This window comes from Drosophila albomicans, chromosome 2R (genome assembly GCF_009650485.2).
Source record: "Drosophila albomicans strain 15112-1751.03 chromosome 2R, ASM965048v2, whole genome shotgun sequence".
Taxonomy (NCBI): Eukaryota; Metazoa; Arthropoda; class Insecta; order Diptera; family Drosophilidae; genus Drosophila; species Drosophila albomicans.
In genome coordinates, this window is record NC_047631.2 from 28,295,433 (window position 1) to 28,308,259 (window position 12,827).

The following is a 12,827-nucleotide window of genomic DNA, read 5'->3' on the forward strand; positions in this document are numbered from 1 at the left end:
AACGTGGACCATAAATCAAGTGTTAAACGCAAATCCAGCCCCAAATCGCAGACAACATAAAATTTCAATAACGCTTTCGCCTCGCTGTCTCATCTTCCCCTCACTCTTCCCCTTTTTATTGTCGCCATCTGGAACACTGTCTGGGTTGTGGACAAGGTGCACAGCAGCCTGGTGCACGGCAGAAACCAATAACAAACAACAAACGGAAGCAATACACGTTGACACGTCGAACGGATACAAATGTGGCGCTGTTAGTTCCGCAGCAAGACAAAACCTTGGCGTAATGTAACGGAAACTCTATTGAATTGCGATAAAAATCGCGTTTGTTCACTGTTTCTCGTTGTCTGCCACAGCACAAACACACACCCCAACACACGTATATGTGAGACAAACACACACATTTGCACACTTGCTAAGCCATTTTTAAAGCATACTTTGCGGCTTGTCAACAGGCGGTGAAATTTATTGAAATTGTGCGCCAAAAGAGTTGCACTGATCATATTACCTTTTCAGCTAAGGGTATAGTGACTATGTAACTGGATACAAAAGGTATTATTTTTTGTTTGATATTGATTATCTTTGAATGTATATCCTATAAAATTATGCCACAGTTGTTATAAGATTAACTAGGAATAATACACATAAAATTTTATTAAAGATTGCCAATGGAATATTTTAATTTTAATTGTTCTGTTTATGATCGGAGTTCAATGGATTTAGTATTATTCTATTGCTTTTTAATCATTTTGTTATCCCTAAACTAATTGTCTCTTACTTTATTTCCAACTTAACTTCATTTCCCTTTCGTAATTTGCCTCTTTTCTGGCATTCTTTAAATTATTCTCAAGTCAATACCAACCAAAGTCATCAACTTTCCTAAATGGTAGTGCATTCCGCATTCTACTTGCTTGCAGTTACCCTTTTTGCTTGTTTATTGTATCCTTTTCAACTGTCGACATTGTTATCGTTACGGTTATTGATTGAAGTTTTAGCCACAGTGCACTGTGGAGTTGCTTGTAACACAGAGTTTCTTTGCATGCTTGAGGCGACAGCTGCTGCCAGTTGTTGCCACAGGTTGCTCTTTTCGTTGGCATTGCATTTATCTCACTTGCCGTCAGTGGCAGTCACACTTACCTGGCATTCCCCCTTTTACATACCCTTCTCCCCTCCTACTTTGCTGACTGTCATCTGCAGCAGCAACAGCAGCAGCAACAAAAGTGGCATACATTGAACATTTGGACAGACACAACGTTTGGCCACATCAATGTGCATTTCATTTAACTTGCCACGCCCGTGTGACTTTTAAGTGTTGCCCGCACACGCACACACACACACACACTGGTTCGTATACACTCGCACACCCCTTTTAGGCCAGCATTAGAAATTTGAGTGCTGGACATGACAGCTTCTGCATGAGCAACTTTTGCCCCTATGCCAACGCTCAGTCCAAAAGCCAAAGGCAAAGTCAATGTGCGATTGTGTGTGTGTGTAATCGCTTGTTGTAGGTGTGTGTAAGGTATTATCTTGTGTGCCAGTGACTGGAAATGGATGCTGCGTGCGTCATCATGTCCTACGCAGCTTTGTTGCTATTGTTGCTGTGTTGTTGCCTTAGCCAAAGTTTGTGTTTGTGTCATTGTTAAATTTTGCGCTCGAACGATCTGCAACGAATGACATCCGTACGGCAAGTTACTTTTTGATTTACAGTATGCTACTTTTTGTTCATCAAACGCCTGGTTGCTCCTGCCAGCCTGCTTTGCTCCTCCTTGACCTCTGCCCCCCGCCTGCTTTCTCCTTTCACCCGCACTCATGCTCCAGCTGGTCGAAGGTGCAGCAAAGGTTTTGCTAGTTGTTCTTGTTGCTGGTTGCTGGTTGGTTGTCGGTTGTCGGTTGCCCGGCTGGTTGTTAGCTGTCGTTAGCATTTGGTTTAAATTGCGCAAAATGCGTGTAATTGCTGGAACTGACGATTGAATGAGCCCGTGTCCTGTGTCCGCCAACGTCTCCTGTTTAGATTGCAGCTGCTGCTCTGCTGCTGCTGCTGTTCGACTTAGTCCCCAAGATTTAAAGTTTTTTAGCTTTGATTCGATTTCTCTCGTTTGTCTCTCTCGCTGTGTGTGTTCATAACCCTCGACAGTAATTATGGACGCATTGTTGTGCAAAAATTGAGTTTTAGTTTCGACTTCTCAAGTTTGTTTAGCCCTAAAACTTGTTTTGTCCTCCCCTCACTAGTTGACGCTTCTGTGGAGTTCGAATTGGAGTTGGAGTCTGTGGTGCAGAGGTTAAGTCCAAGTCCAGGCAGCTGTTTCCGTTTCCGCTGCAGCAGAGCAAAGTGAAAGTGTCTGCAGAAATCAACTGAGTTGAGGTTGAATGGAAACTGAATGTTTATTAGGGCAACACAAATTTGCAGTTTAAGCAAAGTAAATTAAAGTTAGTTTTGAATTGAATGTAATAAATATTTTACAGGGAATCAGCTTAGAAACTTTCTTAAAACAATCATGTATTGTAATCTTATTTTATTTAATTTTTTTTAAATTATTTCAGCACCCATTTAACGTTAGATTCTATTTTATTCGGGATATATTTTTTCCTTCTTTCTATGTATTGTTGAAAATTGATAACTATTTAATTTCTTACATCAACTTTCTCTTTAAAAAAAAGTATTTTTTGCAGCAAATATTATTGACTTCACTTCTAGTTGCCTAAAGCTTTAATAATTTACTAAATTTATTTGTGGTCTTATTCATTGACTGTATTTATTATGCTTATAATTCATGCGTTTATTTATATGTGAAAATCAAAACATTTTACAACTTTTTCAAGCACTCAACGATGCTGCTGCTGTCAGTGTGCAATCTGAGCTGTGAGCCGAACAACAATTAATGCGTTTTTATTGCATTTTCACCGCAACGGGCAATGCATCATTCAAAAAATTTGTCAATAGAGACCACAGGCCATTTAATATATAAGCCGCTGGACTGTCTGTGTGTGTGTGTGGCTGAATGTGGCTATCAACAGGCCCAGAGTCCAAACAGATTGCAGCTCTACATCTACAGCTCCTGTTTTTGCTCATCTGGATGGTGGTGGGGCATTCCCTATAGGTATTTTATTATTTATATCAGGGGCACACGATCGACGGGCACCGCGCTATAGGCAGAAAAGGAGTGCCAGCTCTTCGCATGCTCTGCTATTTAATAATATAAAAGCAATATTTTTGTGACCAAAACAATAAAGTCGCGCTGTCATTGATTTATTTGTCTGCTGCGCCGTAGCCAGTAACAATAAAGTGAGCGCGAAATGCACTCGCACAATGCACAAAATGTCCAAAAGTGGATGAGTGGAGGGGGCGGCGAGGAGTGTCACCTCAGCGGTGGGTCGAGCAACTGCATCAGGGAAAGGACTCTTACACTCTCTCGCTCTGACTCTCTGACTCTGAGCCCTCCAACATAATTCATTTCCGCTTATTGTCAGCGCCGCATTTTGCATTTAAAATAACACAAAACCCAAAAACCACGCACCCCTCACACACACATACACACACCCATACAAACTCTGCACTCAGTAAAAATCTCAAGTGTAAAAATATGAAAAAAATATTTGGATGACAATGCAGGTAAATTGACTGCAACTGACTTTGGCCCTTTTGTATTTGTTAACACACTGCGAATGCGTAATAAAGCCTCCATAACTGCAACAAAATTGAAGCATAAAAAATGCTCGATTCATTGAACAATTGACAGGCACTTCAGACACTGCACTCCCCACACACACACATATGAAATGGCAACGAAGGGAAGTTGTTTCAATTCTGAATACGTATTCTTTTTTTGGGGATGACATAATTAAATCCTTGCACTAATTAAATTTCCCAAAAATGTATGCAAAATGCCAGCAAATAAACCGTACACTTTTCGAAACTACCTTAATTGCATGAGATAAGCCGTTAGACGGGGCGCATACGTAATGCAAAATTATTTTCAACATTTCACATTTAATTGCAAGGCAAGTCTGACGGTCCGCCTGATGTCCAATGGGGTCCGCACACATTCATTAAGCAACCCTTGAGCAGAGAATACTGTGTGTGTGAAAGTCCTGGAGTCTTTATGCTTGTGTGGGTGGATGGTCAAGTATCCGGTGTCCGAAATGCGGCATACATGGCATACCAGCTGGAAATTAAGTTTTCGCATTTTCCACCTTTTTTAATACCCGCTACCCATAGGGTAGAAGGGTATTATTATTTCTATGAAGTGTATGTAACAGACAGAAGAAGGTATCTCCGACCCTGTAAAGTAGCCGAGGCGATCTAACCATGTCCGTCTGTCTGTCCGTCCGTCTATATGAACACCTAGATGTCAAAGACTATAATAGACAGAGATAATAATAAGTGTAATTTTAAAAATAGATAGAATAATAATTATAATATTTATGAATTTTGAAAATTTGGTTGCTATAGCAGAAATTATTGAAGAAATGGTATATTTGAGTACACTACGGAATGTATTAATATATTTATATACCAATCACAGATTTTTCGGTATATTATTTAGTATATTTTAAGAATAATACCGCATCAATTTCACGTTTATCGAAAATGGGTAGCAGGTATCTTAGAGTCGAGTACACTTGACTGCAGCTTTCCTACTTGCTTTTTTTTTGGTTTTTGGGGGCAGCATTTTTTCTGCGTGTGTGTGCTTCACAGTTGATAATCCAGCATAATGCGCTTTTATTTGAAATAATAATGTTGATGCCAACATCGGTCTGGGCTCATTAAATTCGAAAGGCAGCCAAAAAAAAAGGAACCGAATAGAAGTAGAAATGAAAGAGGTGTGTAATCCAGAGATGAACAAAAAAGGTTTGGAGACTCATTGTCAACCGCAAAAGTTGCTGCACGAGAGGTGTCAAAGTTCATAACGTGGTTTGCCTTTACAGTCCGAATTAATTTCAAATGTCCGGACATATGTGTCCCTCAGCATTTTATTTTGTTTAATTGCAAACATTTTCCAGCAAATTAAGTTTTTGGATGCCCCGGCACATTAAAGTTATGCGCCAAGGGTGAAGAACTCGATGTGTGACATAAATATTTTTGAGGTGTAAATTGTAAATGGTAAATTGCTGAAATGCCTTGGAGATGACTAACGCAGTCGCATAAATTTTGGGAAGTCAGAGAGACAGAGAGTGCGAGAGTTTCATGCGGTTAACCAGAGGCCACAATAAATCTCACGAAAAACGATTTAAAATTTTTGTACTTTCACTCGACGAGAGACATGAGCATATAAGACAGAACTACTTTACTTTACTATGCCTTTTGTATAACTCATGCTCAGCTGCTTTTCTTAACTTTGAGCTTGCCAAGCAAAATTCTTGCGGCATTGCCTTTTTTGGTTTGTGCCTTTGTGCCCCAAAATAATTTATCATTTTCACTTTGTGTGTGTGAAAATTCACTTACAAGCGAGAAGAACAGAAGCTTGGAACTGGTGTCAAACGTTGGGTTCAATGTCAACTCGTTGTTCCCCAGTGCCACGTTGACTTGTCGCCACATTTCAGCTACCTTTTTGTTATCGGTTGACTCTCTGACTTCCTCCTCTGCCTCCGCCTCCTGCTGTGGCTGCGGCTTGGCCTTAAAGTTTTGTCAACTGCTGGTTTGTAATTTAAACTTTTTTTATATGCTACGAGTATTTTCTATAGTTTTTGGCTTTTAATTTGCATAGTTGAAATGCCTGCGACCCTTTACCTGGCCCTGACCATGGACTCCAGAGAGTGTTGGCATCGTGCACTGGGCAGTAAAATACCTCAACATTAAAATGCCATTAATGCATTTACGTAATGTTGTGTTGTGTTGCTGTTGTGTGTAATATTCAGTCAGCCCCCTTTTCGGCACACCTCATTGAAAGCCCATTAAAGTGACTTATGTGATGGCGCGGGTCCCTTTTCTCCCCCTTTTCCCCTTCCCCTTGGTTGTTGCTGCAACTCGAAGTGGAACTCACATTGCAATTGGAACTCTCTCGTTCTGTGGGCAATGTAAAAATTGCATTAAAAGGGCTGCTAAAGTGCTCGCTGGTAGGCGTGGCTATCGGCTGGCTGACTGGCTCCAACACATTGCCGTGCATTTGTCTTATCAGCCCAGGTCCTGGCATTGGCATTGGCATTGCTGTACTCCCAACTGCCCCAGCTTCCAATTCCGATTCGAGTCCGACACATTTGCCTGACCATAATGAGCGGCAATTACCGCATCGGCCGCAATTTGCATTACACACTGCGAAAATGTTGCAATGCCACTTGGTTGTGAGGTGGGGAAAGGAGTCAGAGAGTCGACACTCCCTGCCACAATGTGTGTGTACGAGTGTGTGTGTGTAAACACTGTGCAATCTTTTATCAACAGCGGCAGCAACAACACCAACAACAACAACAACTGCAATGACAACAGACATAACAATGGCATTGGCAATAGGAACGAGAGATATTTAATTGCGCCTACTTGAGCGACAAAAGGGAAATGCCATAAAAAGTTGAAAATCCCCGCGATTTCACACGCATATGCCTTAAATTTCATTTGACCTTATCTCTGTTAATCAACAAGTGCCACACGGCGCGCATTAATAAATTTATTTAAAAACAATCTCAGTTTTGCAGGAGCCATTTCTGTGAATGTTTTAAAGAGAAGTCAAGGTTTTGTAGTGCAGAGCGAGAGAACTAGAAAAGGGAAGGAAAGGAAAATGGAGGAGCACAGCTTTAAGCCTTAATGTTAGATCAAGATTGCTGCAGAAAAAAATAATGTATTTAATTTCAAATGAAATGTGACGCTATTGGAAGGTTAAGATATTTATTAATGCAGTTATACATCTTTAAATGAAAAAGTGGTTTAATTGAAATCTTAAGATAACTATTCATTAGCTTTAAATATGATATTTTTTAAGAGTTCTTTAAAAACTAAAGAGAAGAATCTGAACGAATAAAATATGCATAATATTAATAATTCTTAATTGTATCCCGAGATTGATAAGTAAATAATAAAAACTTTAACACGTATTTTAAAAATATCTTTAAAAAAATATCTTACCTTTAGAAGAATATAATGATAACTAATACTTTCTATTTCATTCTCTTTTATGTTAACACAAATTGGAAAATAGTATTTTGAATAGTAACTGCATACTATTTACATCTAATCAGCAAACAAAATCGATGTCAGTTATACAAATATTATCACTTTCAATGTATTTAGCACTGTAGGATATTCCTAAGAATAAATTGAGGTAACTCTTAGAAAAAGAAAACACATTTTTCTTCGCTCGCCAAGTGAGTGAATGAATGAGCGAGTAAAGTGAATGAGTGAATGGAGTGAATGGGGCTTCAATCATGGTAAACCTCAAGCAGCTTGGCGCTTAATCCAACTAAGTTGCTTCAATTTAAATACCGCTAAATCAACAACTGCCACTTTATATGGAAGAGAAGGAGTAGAATGAGGAAGTGAAGCAGGCGAAGGAAGGAAAAGGAAGAAAACGTTCGCAGAATAAAAAGCACAAAATTAAATAAACTGTGAGTAAAATTAAAAGTAACAGAGGCAAAGCTAACAAACACACTGACTACACACCTACACACACACACAGCATGGGTATCAAACCTACCTCCCCTTCTCTCTCCCCTCTCTAAAGCACACTGTCAGGACATTCAACGAGCACTTGAGTAACTTTCGGCAGTGTGCAGAACATTTTTACGCTTCTTTTACTTCATTTTCAATGCATTTAACTTGAGTGACTCTTTAATCCTTGTAAGTATCTTAGCTTGAGTGAGCGCACAGACGCAGGGCGGCAGCGGAGGGGGCGTGGCATCAGCAGCGGTAGCTACACACACCGTTTGCCTTTCAAGTTTTGCCGGCAACGTCTTCAGCTACAATATTTATTTACCTTGCGCCTTTTGTACCCACGTGCAGTCTTCGTCTTCGACTACATCTTAGACTTCAGCTCCAACCTCTAGCTCGTCCTTGCCTTTGGCTGTAGCTGTCGTCGCCGAAGCTACGTGCTGCAGCTACAGTTTCAGCTTCCATTTCAGACTCCGTCGCAGTCTCCTTCTCAGACAACAATCTCAGACCCAATTTTGGCCACCTTCTTCTTGCCGTCTGCCACTTGGCATATTTTAAATACATTTCATGCGCTCCTGAGTTTTGGTTGGTAGTTGCCTCCTCAAGGATATTTACTTCTTCAAAATATGTTTACTCGTGTTGTGCATATTTTAATCGTTTACTTTGCCCAAAAGACTTTTTCCAACATTGCGAATGTATCTCGATGTGTCTGTTTATTGTATGTTCTGCTGCTTGTTTAACTTGCGTTTAAGTTAAATAAAGTCGACTCGACTTTCTACTACTTTAATACCAGGCAGTTATTAGCATAATGTAGAGCATCAGCTAGCTGTGCTCATAATTGTTATAATATCGTAACCACAAATTGCAAAATTTGCTGGCAAAAGCTGCGACATAAATTAGACATCGCAAAACGCGACGCATAAATAACGTGAATGTTTTGCCCGCTGGCCAGGACTCGACTCTGTTGTCCTCCGTTGGCTAATAGAAACATCCGCTGCAGTTATCTCACGTAGCCGCGAAACTCACAGCGAACAATGGCCAGGAATATGATATAAGCCAAACAACAGACAAAGGCAAACAGGTGTTGGTTATTTATCTCTCTCGGTTGTTGTCAGCAGCCGTGGCAATGCGGTGTGGCTACTAGAGGAAAATTAATAATGAATTCTAATGAGCAGACTATAAGAGCGAAACAAATGCAGATATTGCAACAAAATTGAAAGTATACAATAATACAGTCTGTGCTAAAGATCTGAAGATACAGTCTGGCAGCTGTTTGTAGCAGCAAATAGATACTTTTGCTTACTTTGCTCAAGTGCCCGCAGCTATTCATTAGCACACGCGATTCACTTGAACGCGCTTCAACTCCTTCCTTAGGTGTGCTGCAAGCTCCAAATAAACACATACTCACACAATCACTTCTAAAATGAGTGAGTGTGTGTATCAAAGTTTAGTCCGCAAATAGCCAACGGCTTTTTGATTTTATTTACAAAACTTTGCGCTTCTTTGAGAAGAGCGAAGAGCAAGCATGCTTTAAATTTAATTTTTTGTAAGAATGAAGCTTGTTTTTAAATAAATTTACTATTTTTCAGTCCATTTATTCTTCTTTCTTTATACCAATTTTTTATTCTTAGACTGAACTTGTCTCAAAATATTTCCATTTAAATACAATTTAAATATAAAATAACATGTCATCTGTATTGAGAATGATCTATAATATATTAATTTACAAAATACGTTAATTTCTGCAACAATTTTTTGTATACAATAAAAATCGCAATATAAAATGATCTACAAAAATTTGATATAATAATAATAATAGTTAAAATTAATAGTTATATTCCTTTGCTTTTTATAATTTATAAAATAGTAAAGCATAATCTGATCTAGAATTTTTATAATAGTAAAATATCGATTTAATTTATTTTGCAACATTTGCCTATTACTGCTTATCGCCGCGTTGTTGAAGGTAAGTTTGCTTCCTGCTGTTGCTTACCTCAAATATTTGCACTTTGATTGCGCCGCTTGTAAGTAGTAAAAGTTTCTCTAAAGTCCCAGCACCCAGCTTCACTTTCCATACCCTTGGCACAGCCCAAAATTATTTCAATTAAGTTTCTCACAAATACACCCCTGGCCCTGAAGTGTTTCACCCCTCCGTTTGGTCGTGGACTTACTTTCATTAGTTGCGCTTGTTTTTGTTGCTGCTGCCCCATTGAAAATTTATTGTCAGGTTCGATGGCTGGCAAAAGTTTTTATTGGACGCACGGCGGCGGCTTGGAATTTGCCAGTTTCTTGTGTTGTTTGTTGGCTTTTGATTATTCAAATTACGCTTAATTGTTAAGGTGGTCATAACAGCAAGAGGTTGGCCAAAAAGGATTTGGCAAGTTGAGTACTTAAAGTGCTTCAATGAAATTTGAGTTTATGTCGTTTGAAGTGTTCGCATTAATACTGTTTTAATCGAGCTTGAATTAAGGCACATTAAGGTACATTATAGTCGAGCATAAAAGAAGATTTCTCTGGGAAATAGTAATATAATATAGTAATATATAATAGTATATAAAATAGTTATATCTTGACAAATTTGACTTTACTTTACTTATTAAATTTACTTTGGGTAAAGAAAGATTTGCAAAAAAAAAAATTCATTTTAAAGAGTGTTTTGTTTTTTATTAAATAATAATATTTAGCAATTGATTTAAGGAATTTAATTGTATACTTTATGTTAACATTCTTAATTTCATACTTTAAATTTGATTAATTTTAAAGAGTTTGGACTTTGCTTAAACAATAATTTTTGACAATTCTTTTAAGGGATATACTTGTGTTCTATGCTGAGCATTTTATACTCTATTGTTGCTTGCACTTCATTGCGTTTTTGTTTATAGTGGCAGCCTCGAAAACGGAAACGCTTCAAGCTACATTTTGTATGTCTATATTTTTTTGTATGTTCAAAAATCATTTGCGGTATACCTTTTTTTGGTGGCAGGCACTGTTTGAGTGTGTGCGTATGAGTTTGTGTGTGTGTTTGTGTGGCACTTAGTAGCAAAAAATGCGAAGTACAATCGAGGCGGGAACTTCTGACACTGTACAGTTGACCACTGCAAAATGGCGCGAAATTCGTGCATTAAATGGACTGTACTTCCGGTGTGTGAAATCGCTGCACACACACTCCCACTCACACACACACGCACACAACCAATACAAATACACTCATTGGGTATTGAGAGCGAGTGGCTTGTTTTTGCTGGCCATATGCGAATTGTTGCTGGGCCAACAAAAAGGAAAAGCCTAGAAAACTATGTATGTGAGTGCGTGGCAAATAGAAAACCAACTGGAAATTTATGCCCGTTGCAATAATCCATTTTTAGCGCCATCAACAACAACAACAACAGCAAAAACAACGAGAACAACAACGAAATCAACCGACAACCGACATTGAGGGCCCATTGTTTCCGCGCTAATTGTTTGGCTTTTTGACCAATTTGGCTTGGCCAGAGAGTGCTCCACTTTTGTGACTAATACACCAAAAATGCCGAAAGCCAAAGCTGCCTCAGTATTTCGCCACACTAACCCTCGTTTTACATATCACGAAGGAAGAAAAAAAAGAAGAGAAATCTCTGAGGTCGCAGCTGCTGTGGAGATTGCAATTATTTTGCAAACAATGAAATTGTTGCTGCGTGTGCAAACATAAAATCAAATTGTATCTAGGTGTGTGCAGCTGTTACACTCCAGATACAGATACAGCTACAGCTACAGTTACAGATACTTTCCTTTTGGTTAGGTGTCGCGACGTGTCTGCGGACTCAGCTGGCTGTTGAGCATTTGCCTTGATTTGATTTCACCTCACTGCGAATGTTTTGGGGGTTGGCAAAATTCTATCGCATAGATATGCAAATGAAATTGAGACAGGGGGAAGCAGACAACAACAGGTGATGTGAGCATAAAAAGCGACAATCGATTGTTCGAAGAGACCATTAAATTCGCATACGTTCTTCTTGAGTTAATAAAGTGCAAATCGCAACGCAGTGCAACGAAATTAATCACTCGACTGTATACTATATCAAAATAAACAGATCATGACAAATGCAGCGCTTAAATCGCGCGGAAACTTCGCTCACCTCATCGTCGACTGCAGTTGACGTTTCTTTCTTTTGGGTTTTGTGGCCTCTGATTTTTAATTAAAATCATTTCGCGTCCTCGACGTCGTCGTCGTCGTCGTCGTTGTTTTTTTCCACGTGAAATTCCTGCAAAAGCAGACGACAACATAGCCGCTGTCATGTTCGCTTGTCTAGCAATGTGTTTTTCTTTGGCCAGACTCGGTCGCAGTTCCAACAAAAGGCAAACGCATAAATTATGCTTTGTTGACAACCCGTACGAAGCAGCATCGGGAGACTGAAAAAGAGAGCGAGAGTCTGAGGTGGCAAAGGTACAAAAAACTATTCCACATTTCTTGGCAAACATTGCACTTGTCGAATTTGTTGTTGCTGCTGCTGTGGTTGCTGCTGCTGCTGCTGCTGCAATGGACTTTTAATTGTCGCATGTTGCCATAAATTAGACAAGTGTCTTGCGTGATTTACATTGTTCTGAAACATTTAAAGTTAATTTCAGACAACTCCTCATAATGGACAGCAGGTAACGCCCGAATTGCTTATAATCATGCAACATCAGTTGCTTCCTGTTGCCTGCGTCTGCTTACCATTTAACTACAAAATACACATACAAAAAAAGTGGAGACTGTATTGTGGCAATTGTTGGCTGTCGGCCAACTGGGCAGCGACAGTGAAAGCATCTTTAAAGTGCACCATTCTTTTTGTTTGTCTCGCCCTTTCTCTCTCGCTCTCTCTCTGTTGCCGTCTCACTCACCTCTTGCCGCATGCTGGCTGGCTGGCTGGCAAAATGTTTTGCATTTCAAATTGCATTTTAATCGCATTTCAACCTGAAATGCCATTAGACATAATTCGTTTAGCTGCATTTGTGTCGTCCGTTGGCTAGCAAATCATTTCGATATGGACAGTGCCACGCCCACTCTCTGCCAACCATGTTGCAACAACCATCCCCAACATTTCGATTCACTTCAACACAATTGCCAACCGCACGTAAATCAACTTTGTCATTGATTTCGGCTGCTCCAAACTGACAGACGGAGAGACGCATACTGGACACTGGATGGATGCATTGACGTACTGTCCAGATTATGCACATTGCATCCGCCTGCCTCAAATCACAGTCACCACACACGCACACACACACACTCACT